The sequence below is a fragment of the Suricata suricatta genome, chromosome 2 (genome assembly GCF_006229205.1).
Source record: "Suricata suricatta isolate VVHF042 chromosome 2, meerkat_22Aug2017_6uvM2_HiC, whole genome shotgun sequence".
NCBI lineage: Eukaryota > Metazoa > Chordata > Mammalia > Carnivora > Herpestidae > Suricata > Suricata suricatta.
The window spans coordinates 443,408-450,544 of NC_043701.1; the positions used below are offsets into that span (position 1 = coordinate 443,408).

Here is a 7,137-nt window from a genome sequence, read left to right on the forward strand (position 1 = left end):
GGCACCGCTATGCATATTTTGTTTTCTGTTTTAAATCTCCTCTTCCATAGCTGTTGGGAGCAGAGGAAGTGAGTGGAAGCATGCATTTCTTACACATCATAACCAAAACGGCCTTTACGTGTGCGTCTTCATGTAAGAAAGGAAATGTGGCCTGGGAGTCCACCAGAGGTCACCGGGCAAGTCCTGGACAGCAGGTTGACTGACGCCTTGTCTCACCTCAGGGGCCTCAGTCCCACCAGGGGGCGCTGCAGCTGCTGCGACACACTGAGGCTTTCAGAGTTTCCAGGTGCTGTTCCCTTCATTTCTGCACGTCTCGTACAGCTGGCGATCTTAGGTCTACCTCTCTTCTCACAGGAGAAGAACCAGGCTCTCAGAGAGAATGATTTGCCCAAGGTCTCGGGGCTGGTTACGAAGTCAGTGTGGCAAGAATCTAGGCAGATCCCACTAGCATGTTCTATAGACTCCGCAGGATGAGGAAATCACCAAGGTTATTTCTAAACCAGCACAGCTAACTCTAAATACAGCAAAATAGGGGCGCCTGGGTGGCTCAGTTGCTTGTGTGTCCGACTTCGGCTCAGGGCATGATCTTGTGGTTCATGGGTTCAAGCCCCGCATCAGGCTGTGTGGGCTGTCTGCTGTCAGCACAGAGCCTGCTTCAGACCCTCCGTCCGCCCTCCTCTTTCTGCCCTGCCCCTCCTTGAGCACGAGTACAGCTGCATGCGCACTCTCTCCCTCTCTGTCTCAAAAATGAGTAAATGTTTAAAAAATAAATACAGCAAAATAATTACCTTTAAATCATTCTTATTAAGATTAAATGTGTGGCGCCCAGATGGCTCAGTTGAGTGTCAGGCTCAAGTCATGATCTCACGCTGCATGGGTTCAAGCCCTGCACTGGCTTCTGTGCTGTCAGTGTGGAACCTGGAGCCTGCTTCGGATTCCGTGTTTCCCTCTCTCTCTGCCCCTCCCACACTCATCCTGCCCCCCCCCCAAACATAAATAAACATTTAAAAAAATCATTAAATCCATTGGGACACCTGGGTGGCTCAGTCTGTTAAGTATCTGATTCTTGGTTTCGGCTCAGGACAATAATCTCACGGTTGATGAGTTCAAGCCGTGGACTGACTGAGCTCTGTGCTGTCAGTGTGGAGCCTGCTTGGGATTCTCTCTCTCTGTCTCTCTCTCACTCTCTCTCACTGATCCTCCCCTGCTTATACTCTCTCTCTCTCAAAATAAATAAACTTAAAAAAAGATTAAGTGCATTGATGGCCCATTGCTTCAGTTATTATTTCACTAAACTGTCTTACTGTCACAAAAATATTTGGATCAGTCCTTGAATTTAATTGTTCAGTAATGGCCAATAAGACTATGGTTTATTTTCCAGTACACAAATGGACTTGCAGAACATTTTCCAAAGGAATATAGGAAGAATATATGACATAAAATGATTTAGCAAGCTACCATTTATGTGGATAAAACCAGACTAATCTCTGAGCTACATATAATAAGTGCTCTTAAAATTTATATTTCTGAGAAGGTTATGTATGGGAAATCTTACTTTTATATAAACAGGACATTTGAAAAGCACATTGGGACGCCTGGGTGGCTTACTCGGTTAAGCCTCCGACTCTTAATTTCGGCTCAGGTCATGATCTCAAGGTTCATGAGTGTAAGAGTGTAAGCCCCACATCGGGCTTTGTGCTGACATCACGGAGCCTGCGCGGATTCTCTCTCCCTCTCTCACTGCTCCTCGCCTGCTCTCGCTCGCTCTCTCACTGAATAAGGAAGTAAATATTAAAAAAAAAATAAAGAAAAGGGCATTGATTCCTGACTAAGGGGTCAGGGGCCACATGTTTAATAGAAGTTGCTGGTATATTTAGCCAAATATAAGTGATATCCTGGGGACGCCCAGAAGGGTGGGCCCTGCTCACAAGGAATTGGACACCGGGTGTCTCTGATTTCTCTTTCAGCTCCACAAGGGGTTCTCAGTAGGATCACTGCCACGCCCGGGGGACACTCATTTTTCAATGCATTCAATGAGTGCCTACTGTATGCTCATCAAATGCATTGTGCTGGAGACGGAGTTCTGTGCTAGGAGGAAATTCCGCTGAGCTGAGCTCTGAAGGGCATGTGAGGTGGGAAGGGAGGGGTCAGGCAGGTGGGGTGGAGGCACTGAGGGAGGGAGCCCTGCGGGGTCCCCAGGGAATGGGCAAGTCAGCAAGGGGCACAGCCCACGCTGAGGAGGCAGGCAAGGGCTGGCCACCCTGGTGTTTGTCCTGGCGCAAGGAGAGAGGACTGAAGGCTTGCACGAGAAGTTTGGTGATGGGCAGTTTCTCCTGAAGAGCCACGCGGTCCAGGGCCATTATTTAAAAGGAGAAGGAAGAGGAAAGGCATACATAGACACTTTACATTTTTGTTTGTTGTTTGTTTTTTAAGGGAGGCCTCAGGCCCAGCACGGAGCCCAACGTGGAGCTTGAACTCATGACCCTGAGATCAAGACCTGAGCTGAGATCTAGAGCAGGACCCTGAAGGACAGAGCCAGGCAGGTGCCTCCCATAGACATGTTACGGTTTTAGCTTTAACGGTGGTCTCTGATCCACTTGAGTGAATTTCTGTGAATGGTGTGAGGTAGGGTTCATACTTCCTTTCATATGGGCACCCAGGAGATTTCATAGCTCCCACGGGGGCAGCCAGGCCTCCCCTTGGAACCCCCAGTGCTCCCCTCAGGGGTCACTCAATCGGGCCCAACAGGTGTTCTGTGGGGCCTCTTGGCCCAGTTCCCACGGGCAGAGGGCAAGAGGGGCCTTTGAGCTTCCAATTACTTCTGCTTTTTCTTTCATTGTTCCAACGCATCCACATCCACATTTCCCAAGTTTGACTTTTACTTTTAGAGACGCTGCAGTATAAACCCACAAAAAGGAAGGAAATGTTTCTGTGACTGCCTCTTGATTAGTCACGAACCCTCCCTCTTTCTTGGAACCAGTGACTCAGGGGCTGGAGAGCATCCAGCTCCGGGGCCAGGCCGGCTGTGCGCTCTGCCCTACCCAGAACTGCGAGCGCTCCTTCTCACCAGGGCCATGGTCAAGTTCCTAGCCAGTGACCTCCTCTGGTTTAGCTTATTTTCCTGGTTATAAATATAGTGAAGTGATAAATTTTGTGTTTTCTTCCAGAAATATTTTGGAAGAACACTCAGGAAAGTGGTAAGAGTGTTTTCCTTTGAATTTGAACAATGTGATTTGTGTTATTTGCCCAATACAAAATAAATTTTTTAAAAAAGCCCTCAATTTTACAGTTGGTCCTTCATCAAAGATATTATTTTAGCCTATGTGTTCCATTCCAAACAGCTTCAGGCTCAGTTTATATTGCCTTGCCCTGGGGCCTTAGAACCTTACCACCTCGGAGGGAGATTACCCTCATACCTCAGTAATTCATTTTTTCAGAAAACATTTTCCTCAAGTGTCTAAAGTGTGCCAGGGGGCAGCTGACTGGCTCAGGCAGAGCATGGGATTCTTGGTTTTGAGGTTGTGAGTTCAAGCCCCATGTTGGGTGTGGAGCATGGGCTGAACAGGGCACAGTCTTGACTCAGAGGCTCAGAGGGGGCTGGTGGAGAGGAAGGTTCAGAGGCTGGGTCACATGACAGGGCTGAAGACAGAGTGAAGTCAGCCTCCTTTGAAGGAGGCTTGGGATTCCTTCCCGGAGGAGAGGCAAGTACATGCCCTCCCCGGGCCTGGCCTCCCTGCGCTTCACTCACTCAGACCATCCCTGCTGCCATCATACTGATGAGGAAACGGACCCCTGGGGTCACTGAGGCTGGCCCAGGCCATACAAACAGCTGGTGAGGAGCAGAGCTGGTTCGGCAGGACGCTGTGGGTGCAGAACCCACCCGTTCTGTCACCTTATTTGGGAGGCAGAGCCACCAGAAGGAGGTGACAGAGTGGCCGTGGGGACAGAGTGAGCGCAGGGATAAGGGCTCAGTGGACGGGAGGGAGCTGGATTGCAGTGCTGGCTGTGTGCGCAGGTAGCCCGTGGGGCATACAGTGGCTGGGGGGCTTCTGCAGCTGGCAGGAGGGGACCAGGATGGGGGTGACGTGCTTGGGGCAGAGTCCAGAGTGACTGGAGGTGTCCAAGGAGGGTGGGGGCTCTACAGTGGAAGGAGGGGGCAGAGGGGTTGGTGCCTCAGGGCAAAATGGGGGAGGGGGGAGCCCGGAAAGTCCGTGCTGTCATGGGCCCTGGGCGTTTGCCTTGCTGCCAAAGAATTCCTAACAGACCGCCCCCCCCCCCAAGGCTGTAATGTTATATTGCTGGGGGCAATGACAGTAGTTTTGGTTTAGGTTTACTAAAGCACATGATAAAAATTAGATTCACTGCTTATTTGTATTTTTTCTAGTGTGGTCACTGGAGCTCCCCAGCTACGTGTGTGGTCCCCGCGTACTTCTGCTGGGCAGCGCAGGGCCAGGAGGGCAGCAACCACTCGCTGCCTCACAGGGACTTCCAGAAGCTTGGGTACAGTCAGGAAAGCAGAATTCACTTAGGACAGCTCCAGCACGAAAGGGATGCAGACACAACATCCTCACAAGGGCGGTTGGGGCGGGGAGGTGGGTTATATTACTGCAGGTTGAGCTGGCCGGAGCCTGAGGGTTCCAGTACGCAGTGGGAGGATCTCAGAGGTCAGGGTGACCAGGAGCAGGGGGGTGAGGGGTGGGGCAGAGCCTGGAGGGGTCTAGAGTGTGGGAGATGCCAGCTGTGTGCTGACGGCCTGCGTGGGGCACAGGTGCACCATCGAGACAGACGAGGACATGGGTTTCTGGGGTTCCCCACCCGCGTCGTGAAGAAAGCCAAAGCCTGATGAGTTGGGGTGAGATGGTTCACGCGGGGCCTCTCGGGGACAGTCCTTTCCCAGACCCTGACTCCAGCAGGGTAGGGGGTGCAGGAAGGGTCCGGATGGGGCCTTTGTTCCCCTGGTGATGGGCCCATGGGCTCAGACCTCAGGAGAGGTATTCGTTATTTCTCAGGAGTTTACACTCTTCCAACCCTTTCAGTTAATTCTGATTTGGCTGATTGGTTAGACAGCAAGGCCTGGATTGTTTAAAAGACATTTTCCATAAACTGAATGAGTAGAATCTGCAGTACTCCAAGGTATGGGGAAACATATGTAAATCAGAAGGTAAGAGTTTTTATTTTAAAAAATAATATCAACAAAAATGCCTTAAAATGAAAGAGTAAACAATACACTGTGATTGATAGTGACTGAATGCATCTGGGCAGAGTTTTGGTAGACTTCCTAGAAACTAAGAAAGTGAATGACTTCAAGTGATTGGATAAAAATGTATTTTGAAATTCAGGCTTTGAAAGTCTTTGCTTTCAGCAAAAATTGAAGGCAAGCCCAGTCGAGTTATTGGCTGGCACAGATTAAATGAAAAGAATTGATGGGGGTGGAGCTCTGAGTCTGTGTGGATCTGATGAATCAAAGCTACAGGAAGTGGGCAGTGAGGCACAGAGAGATGGAAAGGTCCGGTATGACTGGTGATTGCGCAGCGACAAGCCGAGCCGAGCCTCTGAGGCCCCTGTGCACCCTCACTGAGCTTCCTGACCCTGGGCAGGGCCATCGCGGCACCACAGCTGAGAGGGGCCAGCTTGGCCTTGCGGTGCCCCCATCAGAACATTCCCCCATGGGAAACTAACACCCGGCTCCTTTTCCATGGATGGATTAAAAAAACACATAGATATAAAATGTAAAAAAAATTGATGGCATCAGTATGTGACTTTTGGCATTTACCTAAACTGTGTTCAAGGAATTGAGTGCCATTACTATTGATTTTTTTTCCGTTTCTTTTTTCTTTTTTTCTAAGCTTATTTATTTATTTTGAGAGAGAGCAGGAGGGGAGCAGAGAGAGAGAGAGAGAGAGAGACAGAGACAGAGACAGCCGGACAGACAGAGAATCCCAGGCAGGCTCTGCACTGTCAGCACAGAGCCCAACTCCGGGCTGGAACATACCAACCGTGAGATCATGACCTGAGCTGAAACGAAGAGTTGGACGCTTAACTGACCGAGCCGCGATGCACCCTGGTTTTTTTTTTCATTTCTGTTTATGTGAACAAATTTCTCAGTATTTACATCTATGAACACGAAAAATTAGAGTATTCATCCTTGGAAACGAGAATTAATTGAAAAAATAGTCTTAACCCTAGCATGAAGATGTTTTTCAACAAAATTTTAGTTTTACAAGTACTTACCACAGTTTTCATAATTGTTTATAAGGTTTTGATCTCTTTGTAAATGTAAAGGTTTAAAATCTAGAGCTTTATGGTCACAAGATATTTAAGAAATCTGTATATCTTGCTGGAGACGCGACCCACAGAAACTGCTAGCAAAAACAGATTTACGCTAGGATTGCCTAATTTCGGAGACTGGCTGTAAACAGTTCAAGAAGACCAGGTGCCCAGCTGCTGGAGTATTAAGGTTCCTTGGATAATTATAGCGATGTGACAGTTTTAAAAGTCAATCTTTATAATTATGTTGATATTGTAGACGTTTCAGCCATTTAAGCCACTGATAAAACAAATTTATTTTTCAGACTAAAAAAGCCAGTGTTGCCTGGGCAGCTTAGTCAGTTCAGCACTGTACTCTTGATTTCTGCCCAGGTCCTGATCTCAGGGTTTCTGAGTTCCAGCCCGGAGTTGGGCTTTAAATTGACAGTGAGGAGCCTGCTTCAGATTCCTTCTCTCTCCACCCCTACCCCATTCACGCTCTGTTGCTCTCAAAATAAACTTTAATAAATAAATAAATATATGAAGCGCCTTATATTAAGTCGATAAGGTACCGATTTGGGCTCAGGACCTGATTCTATGGTTCATGCCTTAGAGCTCTGTGTCAGGCTCTGTGCTGACAGCTCAGAGCCGGGAGCCTGCTTCGGATTCTGTGTTTCCCTCTGTCTCTGCCCCTCCTCTGCTTGTGCTCTCCCTCTCTCTCAAAAATAAAATAAACATTAAAATTCAATACAAAAATAAGCCAGATCTGCTCTCCCTTGAGATGGGCGTGGCCACGGCGGGCTGGAGTCCTCCAGGCCCGAGACTGGAGCTGAGAGCAAGTCCATGCAGCACAGGACTGGAGCTGCAGACGGGCATGGGGCGTGGCCGGGA

At 48.9% G+C, this 7,137-nt stretch overlaps 1 protein-coding gene across 2 annotated transcripts in view; it reads left to right on the forward strand.

The window, feature by feature from the left end:
* Nucleotides 1-3,708: 3,708 nt before the first annotated feature.
* The window catches only part of NCAPG2 (non-SMC condensin II complex subunit G2), a 69,436-nt gene continuing 66,007 nt past the window's right edge, over nt 3,709-7,137 (forward strand). For both annotated transcript variants that reach the window (XM_029920851.1, XM_029920859.1), the window contains exon 1: nt 3,709-3,832. The gene's annotated coding sequence lies outside the window, so the exon portion shown is untranslated. The remainder of the gene's footprint in view (nt 3,833-7,137) is intronic.